General features: G+C 40.9%; 1 long non-coding RNA gene across 1 annotated transcript; it reads right to left on the reverse strand.

Annotated features, from left to right (window-relative positions):
* Nucleotides 1–13,240: 13,240 nt before the first annotated feature.
* Nucleotides 13,241–13,670, reverse strand: LOC309718020. The gene is made up of 2 exons (XR_014279855.1): nucleotides 13,455–13,670; nucleotides 13,241–13,375 (listed from the first exon to the last, which is right to left on the reverse strand). It is a non-coding gene; the product is annotated as an uncharacterized lncRNA (long non-coding RNA).
* Nucleotides 13,671–18,028: the final 4,358 nt, after the last annotated feature.

The raw sequence follows: 18,028 nt of genomic DNA on the forward strand, positions 1-18,028 counted from the left end.
GGAATGGGATGGGACTCATAAAGCACCACAAGCCACATTTATCCTTCATTCAGAGCCTTATTCTCTATAGTTTAAGCACTTTAACTACCTCACACCCAAGGCCAATTTAGAACCATTAGTTAACCTAACGTGAATGTCTTTGGACTGCGGGAGGAAGTGGAAAGAACCCAAAGGAAACCCACGCAGGCACATGGAGAGGCAGAAACCTTCTGGCTGCGAGGCCACAGTCCCAAACACTGTGCCGCCCAAAACTTGGTGGTCTTGTGATCTTCTAAAACCTTTAACACAGTTTAGAAAACAAAATCTAAAAGAATACACACAAATTGACTAGAAAGTGTTTCTTTTAACATGTTTTAATTCCTTTAGGAGTTAAAACATGCACCAATAAATGAATGATGAACAGAAATCTTGTAATAACTCAATTTTTTTTATTGGTTAGGGCTAAATAAGTAAATGGATGGATGGAACGGATGGAGTTCTCAATTTTCTGATCCTAGGGAAGGTATCGTGTCTATCTATAGCCTGATGTGTGGCATGCTGGGTAATGCTTCCTGACAATGACTCTCTATAGATTCAGACAGCTTTCAACTGACTGAATAGGAATTGGACCTCTATTCACCACGATGCCCGGAAGGTTTAAACTCAGGGTGTGTGTGTGTGTGCGTTTGGATCTCATAGCACTGCATAGAGGGTCGTGTATTGTTTTGTCCTCTGGGAGATCAATGACATTCCCCTCCTTTGAGTCCACAGATTATCTGTCTGCCTGCTTGTTTGAAACTCTGTCTGTCTTTCCGTCTGTGAGCCTGCCCTGCTTTCTCACCTCTGCTCTCCGATCCTCAGTCCTTCATTGTGCTTTTAACGTTTTGGCTTCTTTCACCACACGTTCATCAAAATGTAGAATATAAGGAAGACGCTTTAAAACTTAAAGAACACACACAAGGCCACTCTTAATGAATGGGTGGATTCAACTATTTGTTGATAGTTATTGTCTTTGAATTCAAGGAGATCTGTTTCACTTTAGCAGAAGTGAAGGCAAGCAAAAGCTCCCCCTTGCGACTTTGCAATAATAATAAAGAAAAAGGGAAAAAAACAGAGAAGAATGGCGTTATCTCCATGGAATATATCAAAATATGACCCCAACACCTTACACACCTAAAGTCAGACAGAACTAAAGCTGCATCTGCCGCTTTACTCTGGGAAGAATAATGGGTGAACGAGATCTGAAGTGTTTGTTATTTTGGTGGGGGATGTAATATTTGCCGTTACTTCTTTGCTGGCACAGGCTCAGTAAGTGATTGTAAAAGTTACTGACATGGATGCTAAGAGATAGATGAGAGGTTCTGACCCCTGCTTCTGCAACCACATGTGTTCTCCTTCTGCCTCGAGGATCAAATCCCCACTTGCCTACCCCCTCTGCTCCCCGTCTGCTTAAGTGAAAAACTCTTTCCCAAGATAGTCATACGCTTGAAAAACCTTGTAGACAACAAGGACTCAGCATACTCCATGGTATTGACATTCTGAATTGCATGGAAGATGAAAACTAATGTTATGATACCCTACAGATGAAATTGCAGTTAGTTTACAAATAAAGACAAGCAGAGCTGACTGAACATATGGTACACAGAGCTTGAACATACAATCAACTGTATTATAATTTTCAGAGGATCTTTAAGAGACAAACTTCTCTCGATCAGCTGACTTTAATGTGCCGTTGAACAGCTTTTCCTTCTTTGTAAGTCACTGGAGCAAAAAATAAAAGTCATCTTGAGATGGAGCGGATCGTTGAGATCAGTCAACTCAAGCAAAAAAAACTGTATCACCGTGTGATCAAGAGTGATGCGCTAGCTAGCTAGAGCAGCTGTATAAGGCCTATATGATGAAACATCCAGTGTAACGTTGTGAATGCTTTTTAATGGAAAGGAGGCGTCTACACTGTCCTGCTCCAAGCCTCGTTTTAGACGAGCTGTACATTAACTAGAAATAAAGAGCAGTTTAAATCTCACTTTTTTCTTTTGTCTCCAAGTGAAGCGGATATGTGGCATCTTCAACTTTGACCTTTGTGGTAATGAAGAAACGTGACTGTCCTTTAGTAAAAGGTCATTTCACGGTGCCTGGGCTTTATCGGACAGTTGTGACTGCAAGAGAGTGGGAATGGTGAAAGACTGATGGAGTTTAGAAGGATTATAGCGGATGAGAGGAAACATGAAGTGTGCCAACAGCCTTTGCTGTTAATTTCATGGCATTTGCCCACTAAAGGGTCATGTATGAGTGGGGAAGTGGTATCACAGGTTTTCAGTAGCTGGACGCCTCGTTGAGTATCGACCACGGCCAGTCTCTCTTTGCACAAACCAAAAAGGGAAAATTAATACATAATTACATGCGCAAATTTATGTTCATCAATCCGTGTGTATCCACTGTAAAGTAAGTAAAATTTCCATTAAGTACCATTAAGTAATTTCCATGTTGTTCATCAGTATGATTGGGGCACCTGTAATGTGTCATTTCAGTTTCAGTTATAGCATCACAGCTTATCCTACATTTAGTATTACCAGTAAATCCAGCGTATGTCCACAAGGTTAAAACGAGGAGGCATGTCATATTGTTTAAACATTATTTTTCTTATTATTATTCTTCTCCTTCTTCTGCAGATTATCTGCCTCCAATCTGTCTCTAGCATCCTCTTTTGTCACTGCTTCCTCTGCATGCCCTCCTTCACTACATCCATGAATTTTCCCTGAAGTCTTCCCATTTTCCTCCTGCCTGCCAGCTCCTTCTTCAACATCCTGTGCCCAGTGTATCCACTTTTCCCTCCTCTGCACATGTCCAAATCATCTCAGCTTTGCCTCTCTAATTTTGTCTCGAAACTGCTCGGCCTGAGCTGTCCCTCTGATTTTTAATCCCACAAACTCCCAACGACCATCTTACCACCACTCCGCCACCTCCAGCTCGGCCTCCTCTTTTTTCTTAGTGCCACCATCTCCAAACCATACAACAATCAGCCAATGTTATGGGTAAAAAAAAAAGTTTATTTTCCCAGGAAGTGAACAGCAAGGCTGAGATGGTTTGGACATGTGCACTTGTTTTTTATACCCCTTTTACTGTGAACCAAAAATATACAGTGATGTACTTTTTTCAACGGTTTGTTGGAAATAACATAAAAGCTGCTAGTTTGGCTGAAATGTCCAATTTATTCTTTAATTATTATGCAATAGAAATATGTGGAAGGGCTCAAACTGAGACAAAGTAAAGGCTGAGGGGGTGAAGGCTAAGTGAGAGAGGGGTGATCCGAAAAGTAAAAGATGGAGAAAGAAAGTTCGGAGACAAAAATCAGGGAAGAGAGGAAGATGAGGCCTATGCTTCCTCGTCTCCACAGCTGATGCTACTCTCAGCCAGAGGGTTTAAAAAAAAACACACACACACACACACACACAAACATACTGTATTAGCCTGTTCGCCACACATATACACATATGCGCACAAACGCACGCAGGTGGGACAAAGGAGTGCAGTGTGCCAATTTGTTGTGCCCTTGGTCCCCTCTCAGGAGGCTCACAGGCAGGCATCCAGCCATGCCAAGACTGGCACTAGTCCCGCAAACACACACATAAACCTTCGCGGTTACTACACTGTGGCTGCAGGCACTGCTGTATCAGGGTTTTGTATGTGTGTTTGCCCATGTGTGTATTTGTGCCTTTGTGTCTGTTTGCCTCTGCTTCTCTCCATTTTCATACACCGCAAGAGTCAAATGCTGAAGAATTGGGAGCATGTGAAAGACATCGCAGCCCTTTTCACACACATGGAAGATGCAACTGACTTGCTTCAAATAACTGCACGAGGTTGTGGTTCACACTTAAGTCTCTCTCTTAAGATAAAGAAGTTGTTTTTGTTTTTCTTCTTCTTCTTCTTCTTCTTCTTCTTCTTCTTCTTCTTCTGCACACAGTGAAAGCAATACCAAAGAGCAGCGGATTGAAAATCCGTCTTAATTCTGTCACATCCTGCCTCATGCACACACAAAAAAGTAAATGCTAATTAAATAACAATCGTCTCCAGGAGTTCATCAGTACTGATAGGAAACAGAGAGGTTGGTGGACACATGAAGTTACAGGAACTACTGAATATGAAATGATCCTCAAACATCAACTTTTTCTATTGGCATCTGACATATGAAGCTCACACCGCTCACAAGCCAGTGTATTACCTCTGCTCATGAAATGAAATTAATTAAGATTAAACTTTTAATGCCCACAAGTAGCTAAAGTAAACCTGTAAAAGTATGCAGATTCTTGACATGATTGTGCATGGCCTAACAAGTGAGCTAAAAACACGTCAAGCCTGTAATTGTTGGCTAATTAGCTCATTTCACTATGTTATAATTCACATCCACAGCTTGTCCTTCATAACAGGGCCATAACAGGTTCCAGGGGAATAACAGCTGGCAGCTATTTTCTCCACGTTCGGCTTCAGCTCCACACTTTTACTCTTCAGGGACACTTCAACCTCCAAGGACTTTGTCTGCTGATCCAACAAGACCGTTTTTGCTGTTCAAATATTATTTCTGAAACAAAACCACGAGTCCTGATCCACCATTCTGTTCTCTCTCACGCTGCTAATGTCATTGTCGCTGTCCTCTGGGCCAATTATGCAGTGTGTATTGTCTGATTGGACCGCATATTGTTTCAGCAATCAGTACCACCGTGTGACTGTATGTGTAAGGGATTATCTGTATGTGTATAATTTAGTGTCTGACGCGATAAGTATCTGTGCAGTGGAGGATGGAGAGGATAGCAGAGATAGGAAGATAATACAGAAAGAAAGAAAGACCTGACTCCTGTCTTTCCTGTCTTTTCAGGGGCCCGGTCTGACTCTAATCAGGGAGGCGCAGGACTGACTGCACTCAATTATTCACTCATTAGTCAGCAAGCAGTAGACACCGCTGAAGGCTCCCTGCGTGCTTATGTGCGCATCTATCTCTTTGTCCTTTTTCATTGGCCGGTCATTTTTTGAACCTATTACATTTTCAGGCTTTTATTTGCAAAGCGTTGTTTTCCAGCTTGGACTTGAGCAGTGTGGTATCTCGGGAATCTCTGTGATTTTAAATGTCAACATTGCAAAAGACATTAGATGGCACAATCTGATGGCTCTAAACCTTATAAAAAGCACACATTGTTCCCTTTTTACACACAGGACTGGGAGACTGCCAAAAATCAAGTCCTATTTGTCTGTTTGCTTTTTCTGTTTGCTTTTTCTTTGACACCATCACTACCATTCAGGGGAATATAGCTAGACAGTATTGCCCTCAGCAAGGACTGGATTGGCAACTCAGACAAAATCGATGTCTATAACGCACTGAGCTGTAAGGGAGCAAACTATCATGGAAAAATTCTGTTGGTCATAATGGCTGGCTAAATTGCCTGTCTACGTTGGCTCCAAATGTTGTCTGGGTGCCACAGCCTTGACTTACCGCCTGTGGAAATAGTTGCTATTAAGTTGGCTCCCCATTAGAGGCCACTACTCATTTCACTGGCATGGTTTACTGAACCCCACAGAATTCAGTGGGTAGATGGACAGAAAGGGTCTAGATGTGTCTGGGCCCTCTGAGGAACACCCTCTTCAATTACAGCCCTCGATTCTGTTATTTTACCAGCTGTGATAGTGAAGCTGGTGTTATTTACACCCCACGAGTCTGTCTTTGTGTGTGTGTACGTATCAAACTATGGTTTTGACGATACCTACTGTGGCAGGAGTTACCACAAAGGCAGTTTTGAGTACTTTGCAGTCACTCAATCATGCAAGTGTCAGTTATGAAACTTTGTCGGTGTGTGGTTAAGGTCAGCACAATGGTTTGCTTTGAAGATTAGCTTGATCCACCCTGATATCATGTGAAGTCTGCTGGAAATATGGAGTTCGAGGGGCATTTGTTCCTTCCCACATTCCTTCCCTGTCCTACAGTCTTTATCATTCTTTTAGTATTTGTAACTCCCCACATTAAAACCCTTAATCTGCTGTGAAAGTGCAGTTTGCGCAGGTGAGTCTGGTAGCCCTGTATTTATATGTCTATGGCTATATGTATAGCTATGAAGTGCTAAGCATAAACGTTAGAAAGATAAACCATAAACAAAGCTCAAACAAAAAGCTAGTGATTTATTTTCTTCAGTTTCTGTTGAGAGCATTGTTGATGTATGTTTAGCAGCTTCTGTACATGTGCAGACAGCTGTGTCCACATGCTTCCTTTTTTGCTTCTTAGTGAAAAGATCTTTAAAAAACTGAAATGGGGGGGGGGGGGGGGGGGTTAGGAAAAAAATACTGAGAACAGTCATCTACAGTCATCTAGGCTGAGTGGGCTAAAGTGCACTACTTTAAAATAATTTTCTCCAATTTGATTTTTAAATATGTAAATATGTATTTGTATAGCACTTCACACTACATTCAGTCATTCACACACACTGGTGATGGCAAGCTACATTGGAGCCACAGCTGCTCTGGGGCGCACTGACCGAGGCAAGGCTGCCGGACACTGGTACCACCGGGCCCACTGACCACCACCAGCAGGCAATGGGTGAAGTGTCTTGCCCAAGGACACAACGACTGAGACTGTCCAAGCTGGGGCTTGAACCGGCAACCTTCGGATTACAAGACGAAATGCCAACTCTTGAGCCACGATCACCCCATGTGCCCATGTGTCCATATGTAAAGGATAAACCTCTATCTGTAAGAGGTTTTATCCCCAAATAACACCGGTCTTTGCTCTACAGCTGAAAAGTTATTGGCCAAAGTCAGCTTGAAACTTGTTCGAGACCTACAGCTGACAGGTGCAAGATCAGGTGTCAGTGTAGCCCTCACATCCAGTTCAAATCTGACAGCAACTTTTCACTGACACTGCACTTTTCTACCACAGCTAGACACATGCCAAATGATACAAACTTCTCTATTGTTCCAGCTCAGGTGTTGTTTTTCACTCATGGTGCATGTTTGTATGTCAGGTTTTTAGTCACTCTGGTGATGTTTTTCCTGTACTGACACAAATATATATGTGCATTACGAGATTTAAATAATAATCAGCTGTACAGACCTTTTATAAAATGCCTGTAGAATCGATTCTAACAGAATGGAAGAAGAGTGCATGACGAAATCAAAAGAGGAAGTGAGGAGACAAATTAACAAAAAAATCTGACCCTTTGAGTCCACACAGGGAAGAAATTGGGGGATACATTTGTCCCCTTAGAGGGAAAAGTCACTTTCTGCCAGGATGGGAATGTTTCCATACACTTAATCATGTGATGAGTCTAAAAACGATGAAAAAAAAAACAATAAAAGCTGATGTGTTGAAAAAGTCAAAACAATAAACGAGGGCATATCTTCTGCTGGAATGGTCTTCCATTTCTCCAGCAGAGACTTAAAGATTCAACACACTGAGAATTTGCTGCAGGCTTCTGGAGGAAGAGACACTTTTTCCCCTTTAATTTGTCACTTGTTCTATGCTGTATGCACAGATAAAGAGCATACACACCAATGCTCACACTGAAAACCTTCGCCTGTATCCAAACACAAAGACACACTTTCTTCCCTCAGCTATGCGCTTTAAAACACCTGTGTATTTGTGTGCATGTGTGTGTGAGAGTGTGTGTGTGTGTGTGCATATGTATGTGAGTGTTAGTGTGCATAGGCAATAGGGAGGTCATGTCAAGCCCGACGGCAGTTCATTAAAATGTATGTGTTATGGGGAATATGTGTGCGTGCGTCTGCATGTGTGTGTTACTACTCTGTTCACATAACTGTTTACATAATTGATGAATATGATAATGACACAAGCTGGCACCGTGCTCATACGGGCATTTGTGTGCACACTCAGATGTAGGGCTATGTGCGCTTGCGTATATATGTGAGTGTGTGCGTGCATTTGTGTATAAGATGTTCAGGGCTGAGGCAGACAACGCCCCAATAGCATCACATGCCCCATCATCTTGGCTCTGACAGTTTGACCATTGACAGCACTTTGTTCTGTTGGCAGAGAGACGGGGAGACAGACAGGCAGGTAGACAGACACGCTGACAGCATATGGTGCAAGACAGGAGACCTGTGGACCCATGTGGTAGTTAGAAAAACACTTCCTCCCGAACTCTCTCTCTCTTTTGCTCTCTCTCTCTCGCCTTCCCTTGGCATATGTTGTGTGTGGTTGGCCGTGCGCCACATGCCGATCCAATGCCCTCGGCACTGCCGGGGCTCCGTGCCACCTGTGCCACTCTCTCCCACAGCAGCTCTACAGCTCCCCGTACACACACTCGCACGCATAGATACACACTTGCACACCGAAACACTAGCTCTCAGTTTGCACCTGTGTCCGTGGGGGAGAGTTTTAGACAGGGAATCACAGACATCATATTGTCCTCTTAGTGAGTTCACTGGCCTATCTGATGGTTTATTTGATGCAAAGTTGCCTTAAAAGATCCCAGATGACACAGATTTTCATACTTAATGCTTGTGCTGCCTGCTCTTTGGAGTTTTTTTCATTGTTTCTTACATTTTAAAGCTTTGCGAATTCATTCATATTTATCTTTGTCTTCACTATACAAATGCAAAAAATGCATGCTTAAAAAGTTTGATATATAAAATATAAATGTAATTTTTGATATTTATGCAATATCATATTATAAACAATATACCAGCCAAGACTTTATTAGAAATTTTTAGCTAGTGTTAGTTAGCAACAGCTACTATTTAGTGTAATATGTCACAAGGCTAAGGGACATAGCAATATATAGTAATAATAGTCTAAATTAAATAGAGCTTGTATGAATGTATGAATCATATTGTGAAATGTGCATTTTTGTACTGTGAATATGCGCTTTGTACTGCAGCCAAGATTGTTTGCAACAATCTGTTCTGAATTCATATTACTTTATTTCTGAGGCGCTTATACCACCTCTGTAAGAAATACTATCTGCTTATTTAATATAAAACCATCTACACAAAGTATGCAGGCCAAGAAAAAACATATCATCATTTTCCTTTGATTGGCAAAAGTTAAGCAAACTAACTGCTTCATAACCCTACTTGTTGTGTGCTGTTATATTCGGTGTGGCACGTGTTTCTGTGTGCATATGTGTAACTGTACGCGCTGTGAATGATGGTCCATGCTAGGTTAGTTCCAATGCATTTATGAATAAATCAGTGATTCCCCTGAAAAACACAGCTAACATCAGTTTTTGACAGCTGTGGAAACCAGCAGATGTGGGCTAGTGTTTCAGGGTGGATAGGCCATTGTGCCAGTTCATGTGCCAATCCAGATGTGCTGCCAACAGTACAGTGAGGCAGGGCTGTTGGATTATGGAGGATTTACTGCACACATGTCCACAGTTACGCACGCACAAGAACACACATGGTGATGGGTTGAAGTATAACGCTAGTTCAGGTCAAGTTTGTCGACTTTTACAAAATAAATATGACTGGAAATTTTGCTAAATTAAGTTTCAGGAGTTTGTTTGGGAATTAGGACAACACTAAAGGATTTTAATGTGCGATTCTCTTTGTGTGGGCGTGTCTGTATATACGGATGCATGGACGAGTATCCCACATGCTGTGGGGAACTAAATCTGTTTATACATTTACATCACTTCCTTTCCCTGTCCAAACAATGAGGAGTTATGATTAAGGTTATAGGCTCCAGGAAATAAATGTAAGCCAACATAATGTTCTCTGAAATTATGGAAACACAACTATTCTTGTGTGTGTGTGTGTGTGTGTGTGTGTGTGTGTGTGTGTGTGTGTGTCAGAGAACTAGAAAGATAAATAAATGGAAAGAAGGAGATAAAACAACAAGGCTTCAGGTTATGTGGAAACTGGGCAGCTAAACAGAAAGAGGAACAAAAAGACTGTTATCTACAAGCGATGCAGTCTGTGAGACACGCACACACTCACATGTACACAGCGTTACTCCAGGCTACACTTTTGTTCAATCACTGTGTTGTCACACAGCAGTCATGTATTGGTTCTCCGGTGCAAACGTGATTCATCCGGCCACCCTCGAGCATCCACACAAAGTACGAGGATACAAAACACGGTTATTAGCATCTACCTCATCTTCACTGTGAACAAGACATGATCTTAGGTGCCATTTAGTCATCATCTGTCAACCCCATGCTGTAAGCAGTGAATGTTCCAGACAAATCTGAGCTAATCCCTAAATATAAGGTCATCTACCCCAGCTGACCCCCACACACAGACACATATATCTAGCAAGGTTAGCTAGTTAGGCAGGGAAGTAGCACACCTGACCCCACTCTGTTGTTTCCCAGGCTGTGCAGTGCCAAGACTAAAGGTTACCTTTTTACATACGCTTAATCACACATGCACACACACACACACAAACGCGCACACACACGCTTCCTCACTCTCGGATTTACTCAGAATTGAACAAACTGGTTTGGCTAGGCTAGCACTAACACACCTGACACACACAGGCACACTGAAACACACTCAGGTGTCTGTGAAATATTCTCAGTTGGCTCGAGGAATCTGTGGAGAGTCCACCGGATCAGCTGTTAGGTGAGGAGACTGAATGTAAAATGGACTTGAGCCAGGCTGAGTGAGAGCCGAAAGGTAAACAAGCTAGTAATGATTTAAAATGGCCACACACAAAAAAAGACCTTCTACGTTAATTTGGCGTTGTTGTAACTTTACCAGTTATTTTCTAACTTCTGACATGTGCTGCCAACTGTGGGTACATAGTAAAAAATACATAAAATACATGGTAACTTTGTAGTAGTGAAAATATGTTATGTTATCTGGATGATGCCATATGAAACTTGTCTGCTTTATCAATATGTAAAAACTAAAATAAAGGACTATTATTGAATACATTTAGGAGCAGGGTCATAAGACCCTTATGAAAAGGACACCGAGGGAACAGTTTACCCTGCCCGGGATAGGGTTACCGGGGCCCCGCCCTGGAGCCAGGCCCGGGGAGGGTGCCCGAGGGCGAGCGCCTTAGTCCATGGGGCCCGGCCGGGCACAGCCCGAAGAGGAGAGATGGGCCCATCCTCCCGCAGGCCCACCACCCGCAGGAGGCGCCATAGGGGTCGGGTGCATTGTGTGCCGGCTTAGGCTGCTGCCCCCGCGACCCGGCCCCGGATAAAGCGGATGAAGATGGATGGATGGATGGACATTTAGGAAAATCTTACTTAGATCTTCATCCTTTAGAGAAACTATAGTAGCTTCTCTCAAATAAAAACAAACTGCGTCTATATGAAGCTTAGTAAATATCTAAAGACTGTCACATTAAACATATGAGAACTACCACTCACTAAACTCCATTGTGTGTTTTTCTATCAAGGTTTGCTTTCCCTTACATTATGTGTTTGTCTCTTCGGGATGATTATCATGCTGTAAAACGAAGCTGTTGCCAGTCAGATGCTGTCCAGATGTTATTACATGGTGCATCAATGGTACTTCTCAAACACCACTCCCTGAAATGTAGTAGCCTGTCAATTCTTTTGTCTTCCACTTGTCCAATTTCCTTAAAAGTTTTCAAAAACCCACTGGACACCATGCTGAAATACGGCAAGTTTTTAATCTAATGGCTCTTTGAGAATCTGCAAAAATACTATTTTATGTCTGCAAAACTATATTATCGTTGGAATTTTTCATAGGTTGAACAAACTACTGTGAACAAGTTTAAAGCCTGCTAGTAACTAGTAAGTGCTTAAAGATATATATAAAAAAAGTAATTTAATTAAAATAAGGCCTTTTCTACGATGTCTGCATAAACAACACTGGTTATCTCTTCACTCTGGTGCTTTTATACTTGAATGATTCACAGGTCAGTCTCAAGTGGTCCAAACAAGGTTCCCATAAAAAAGATCAGGCACAGGGACTGGACTGAGTGAAAAGGTATCCAAAGACCAAAGAAAAACTTTGAAAGACATTCAAAGCTTGAAGAACTATTACTCAAGTTTATTTTTAATTTTTTAATTACAAGAAAGTCTGGCTCAATGGAAGTACAATAAAAAAAGAGACTCAAGACTTTTGCACAGTACTCAGATTTTCTCATGGGTGACAAAGTGTTATAAGCTATTAGTTGATAAAGACAAATAATCGTATTATAAAAAGTGCAACTGACAATAAAAATGTAACTTAACTTTACTTACGCAACCACACTATAAAAAGGATTTTTTTTTTTTAATGGAGCGGATTTCTAGAAAAAGAAGCATATTTGAATGCACTTTGAATAACAGACAGGTATTGTGTTGTGGCTCAGTTGTACATTGTATTTGCCACAAAGCCATGAATCATATCAGTGTGTGAAAAATCCCACACTATTCAAAAGAGTACATTTCTAATATTGCAAACAGATGGCACACTCACAGTTTGTTGAATTACCTGTAATTACATTGTTTAGATTACCGCCATTTTTTTCGACTGATGTTTAATTTCACAGTTGTTTGTACACGTTTCCCATGCCTGCAGGCTGTGGTTTGTGTGCTGTGTATTATTTACAGTTCATGTTCTGGACAAGAGCAAATTGCTGCATTTAGCTCTGATTTGTACCGAGTGTGGCTGTGTTTGTTTGCACAACACGCATTTACCTCAAGAAATTCAGTTTGAATACAGACTAGACGCCTGAAAGAAAGGAAGATGAATGGTTGAAAGTTTTTTTTATCCTCACCTGTGCTTTTCCGACATGTCAAAATGTCCTCTGTGAAAAACGTTTACTGAGTAACAGAACATCTCTGGATGACTGTCCTATTTTTCTTAGTCTAGCTTTCATTCTCTTTTTTTTCTGTGCTATTTTGCTAACTTTGCTAACTTTAAAGTACAGTAGAGAATAAAATCCTCCACTATTCTAAACGCACATAAACAAGGGTAGACATCTACAGAGAGGGATCACAGCTTGAAGAAACTATAAGGCTCTGGTGAGCTACCATCCAATTTAATCAATTGCTTCCTGCAGTTGTGATTTATCAACCAATTAGGCAAGTGGACAGGAAAAGCAGTGCAACTATAAATAAAAAGCTTAAAGTCAGTTATACCCGATCAATGTTGAATAATAAACTTTATTGATGCACAAAGACTTAATAGATGATACCCAAGTGTAGCTTGCTTGCTGCAGTGCACCAAAATCCTTCCATACAGCCATATTTTAGATTATTCTCAGCCATTTTGACTTGTTACAGCAAAAAAAAAACAGTGTTTCATACATTATTAGTGTCACGGAGGAGCAGGGAGGACTCGGCGCAGACTGAAGTCTCAGAAAAACAGGTTTATTTACACACTCCAGGTGCACTATATACAGGTGAGGGAGAAGGGGGCCAGGGTTCCCAGGGGTGCAGAGCGGGGTCGGGAAAAGCGTCCAGAGTCTCCAAACCAAAACACGAGAAATCTGCATACAGAGAACAAGGGTTAGCACGGAACTTTTACGGACAGAGCTCAAAACTGGCTGAGGCTAAAGTAGCACTGACGAGCGTTATTCAATAGTCCAGCGGCGAGGTGCTCTCAGTCACTGCCTTAAGTAGCGGGAGCAAACAGGGTGAGGAGCCACAGGTGATTGCCTACAGGTGGTGGAGGCCGGGAGCTCACAATGAGCTCCGCCCAGGCAGCGAGCAGAGAGAGAGGAGAGAGAGAAAAGACAAAACATAACATGTAGCCACACAGGGCCAGCCGAGCAGGCACGGGGACCGTGACAATTAGTGGTGTCTCTGAAAATGAACCACCATAGAGAACAACAAGATGTGGCTTCATCCATAATCACACAAAAAGAAAAAGCTAGATTTTAGTGACTAATGACATGACTGCAGTAAGCCTAAAATTGCTTGATAACTGCAGTCCTTTCTTAAAAAAATATATCTTTATCATTAACACATAACGTGTCTTTTATAAAAAGAAAAAATGTAGAGTTGATTGTTTCTTTGCCTCTTTACTTCAAAACATTAGCCATAAAGCTGCCAGTATTAACATGTTAGCTCGCTAGGTGAATGTAGCCACTATTAGCTAAAATAGAAGTTTTAATTAGACTCGTAGGCCTTTAGTTCAAAACTAAAACATAAAAAAATATACAATATATATACATAACTACTGTGGTTACAGTCACAGTAGTCACATCTTCCCTTTCTGCCAGCAAGGTAAGAAAACTGCAGGAGTCAGGTAATTATTCACTCTTGTAAACATTTCATTTCAGTGACTTAAAACCTAAATAGCAGATGGATTAAAGAGGAAATGTTGAAGCTAAATGTCTGTGAGGAATGAGGAAATGTTTATGTCATGCTGCAGGTATTAGCAAAGCCAAGAAAAACACAGGTGCAGCTAATAGCAATGCTAATTTCTTTCAGAATGCACACTAGCCCAGGTTTATGTTAGCATGTTTAATATCTCAGACTATGGGGCAGCATAACTGTAATGCAGATGAAATGTTAAAAATCAACTATGTAACGGGTCAGTACACAAAGTTCCTGATGGTTCAGAGTTTGTCTATTATAACTTTGAAGGGGCATTGCATGCAAAATGAAATTATTTCTTTGCTGTAAACAAACAAACAAAAAAGTTAAAATGCTTGGATCAGCACAGACTTTGTAGTCAATCTTTTGCTTTTGCTCCACGGACACAAACAGTACAAAGACATGTGACAGGAATGAGTAAATGCATCTTCACGAGTAACCGAGCAAAACATCTGAAGTCGCCTACCTACCTCTGCCTATACGTTCTTGCCTCTCTCCTTTTTCTCTCGCTGTTTTCAAGTCTCTCTTTAGTATGATTTTTCATACAATTTCATAAAACTAAGATTAAATGAGCTATAATCAAAAGACCCTCGACTTGTAACTCAAGTATTTATCCTCAGTTCAGTGACCACAAATAGCAACTACGTTAAAAATAAATAAATAACGTGAGCCACAGGCCTCATGGACCAGCAGTTTCATGTCAAATTGAGAAAAAGGATAAGGAAACGTGTCTTCATGTGCTTTTTTCAAAGCCACAATTTTTTGTGAGTCAGTATGACATTGAAACTGATGCATTTCAATTGGAAGGATCTCTTTCTTGTGAGTCATTCAACAGGACCAGTTACCAAGGCAATCTAAAAAAGAAAAGAAAAAAGGAGTTTGAAAAAGCAGAAATATTTTTTTTGATTTTAACCAAAAGACTAATCTTTTTCTAAACCTAACTAAGTACTTTACCAAACAAACAATTAAATAAAAATGAAAATACCAAAAAAGACAAGTGAATGACAAGTCACAGTCACACCACTTCCTGTCTATTAAGACAAATACCCTGTCAAACTGGAAGCACTACATTTCATAGGTCATATGAGAATCAAGCAATAGTCTCACAGATAGTTAAAGATGTGTTCAAACACACAAACAGCGAGTCCTTACAGACCGACACGGAGCAGAATGTGTTCAGTAACCCCCAGATGTGTCATAAGGTTTTCATTGCTCAGACATATGTCACACCGCAGAATGCCCATTAGCCTCTCAGCATGCCTTTTTGTCTGCTCGGGCTGTATCTGTAGGCTTGTCACAGTTACACATCCGTGGCCCTCCCTCCTCCTTCCCTCTGTACAGCATACCAGTGGAGTCAAAGTGTCATTCCAGCACTTAAGCTCAGACACACTAAAATCACCCACATGACAAAGCACAGACATGCACCTTGTTTTTCTCTGCTTAATAGTGACCTTGTCATCTGAACGGCTAGCCACTGGACTTTAGATAGCCGCAACATTCAAAGCATATCAGCTGATAGCCAACCTCGATGACATTAAATCCTGAGTGTGCTTACTGGTTGTCTTATTCCTGAAAAAGCAGTAATACAAAGTGTTAAAATTTTTTATTTTAAACATACATCTCGTGCAAATATAGAAAAACAAATATATATAGGGTAAATGTATCAGCTTTCATTTCAAGCACAGTTTTCTATCATAGAGTGATGCACTGCTTTGATGCAGACAATCCTTTGTTCGCATTTGATCCCGACTCTGTTGTATCTGAATTAGCACGATTTCTTGTTCATGAAGATTTGATTGTTTCAATTAGCTCTTTGTTAGCGCACCAGTCACTGCTGAATTTTTCCAGGTGTTGATGTTCATCCACATTTGTTCCTTTGTTATATTTCCTTGGTGTTTCCTTAGCAACACAAAGAAATTAACAGCGTGAGCCACCTGTTTTTGTTTTTTTGTTTGTTTGTTTTTTGCAGGTCTTTTCAAACTACTGTGGATAAATTAAATAAAAAGAGCCTCTTTTATAAAATACCAACTCTGCTCAATAATTTGTTAAAGAAATATATTGGCTGTTGTTTTTAAAAACATTGTTAATCTTATTTTTCAATTTTGGCTTTCTAACCTTAACAGTACTGTGATGATTTCTCCTCATAGGTGCCAAAAACAACTTTTTAAATCTGTTATTTCCAAAATATTTTTTCAGCATCTACAGAAAGTGACTTTAATCGTCACTGGAAAAACTGTTACAACATTTTAATCTTTTTTTTTTATGAGATCAGAACAATGTAATCTGCCTGTGCTGTTTTCTTTTTTGTCTGAAGTGCAATAATAAAGTCATTTCAAGCGCTCCACAAACACTCACACACCATAATCAGCATCAGTGAGCCTTGCTGTGCCTGTGGAGTCATTTTATCAACTCCAATTTCAAGCACTCAACAGAGAACTGTGATTGCCATGATTGTGGCGTTTCAGTATCACGTAATGCATCAGACTCTAAATAGAAACAAAACTTTGCTTCAACAACAAACAAAAGAAATAAAACCCTGCTTGTTCTCCACGATGCTGAACTATATGAGTTAATCTGAATCTCCTTAATCTGTTTTTGAGAACAGTGATATGCTCCGACTGTTGTCCAGTGCATTAGGTCAAGAAATGTTAATTGTCAGTGTGTTGCAGCCGTTACATACAGCTAAAGGATTTATTAGTAGTTAAGTGTAGACACTGCTGATTTATTAATCATTATTTGTATCCAACTTGGCACAGTATATATGTGTAGCAGAGAAATATATGCACATGTGCACGCATGTTTCCGACCTATCACAAAACCCTCATGGGAATGAAACCCCCTCCCACGACATCTGTCCCACCATATCCAAAAACATCTCAAGATTTGTGTAAGGAAAACCAAAAAGAGCTCAAGGTGCTGACAAGGTCACCAAGTTTCTCTAGATTCCAATTTAACGGTCAAAAGCAGCAGTTCTCAACCCCTGCGCCGGTTCGTGAGTCGGTTGGTACCAGGCCGCAAGAGTTGAGGCTCAGGTGTGAAATTTATGGTTTTCAGGGTTTTTATTGTTAGCTTGGTTTCCCTGGGTCTTTTCCCGTGTTGTAGTCGTGTGTCTTATTTTGAAAGAAATATTTACCATAGCGACCAGAGAGCATTAAGGGGCAGAGAGGAGGATGTTACTCTCAATGTTGTTGGTGCATTTCAAGAGGACATTGCTAATACAGTTACACAATTACAAAGTGAATTCGCGTTTATTATATTTACAAAATATCACAGTTTTTGTCTTGGTCGTATCATTTAATTTTGTTGTATTTATCCGCGACACCTTAAAGGCCGTGACAATATTGTCTGACATTAAAGCGGTCCGTGGTTGGGGACCGCTGGTTTAGAAGACCCAAAAGTCTCACTGACATCTTGGTGCCAGAGACAACAGGAAACCCCCAGAGGTCCTGGGTCCATATCCCAGGACCTCTAGGGTCTGTTTCACCAATATGAAGCAAGCTACACCCTATCAGTCCCCTTCATACTATTTTGCCACTATAAAGGGGACCTACAAAATATTAGGCAGACAGTTTTTATGATTAATTGGACTGGCAGCTTTTTAGCCCCTTTCTAGACCTGACCAGTTCATGTACACATCAGTACATACATGCTTTATACATCACACACACTGATGGATGCATCAGGAGTGGTGTCTTACCCAAGGACACATTGTCATGACCACTGGAGAAGCCTAAGATCAAACCAGCCTTCCAATTAGTGGATAATGTCAAAACCACACCTGTCATCATGGTTGGAGATTCTGGCCAATCAATGCAAAAAGT

Source organism: Aulonocara stuartgranti (genome assembly GCF_965226115.1).
Source record: "Aulonocara stuartgranti genome assembly, chromosome: 11".
Taxonomy (NCBI): domain Eukaryota; kingdom Metazoa; phylum Chordata; class Actinopteri; order Cichliformes; family Cichlidae; genus Aulonocara; species Aulonocara stuartgranti.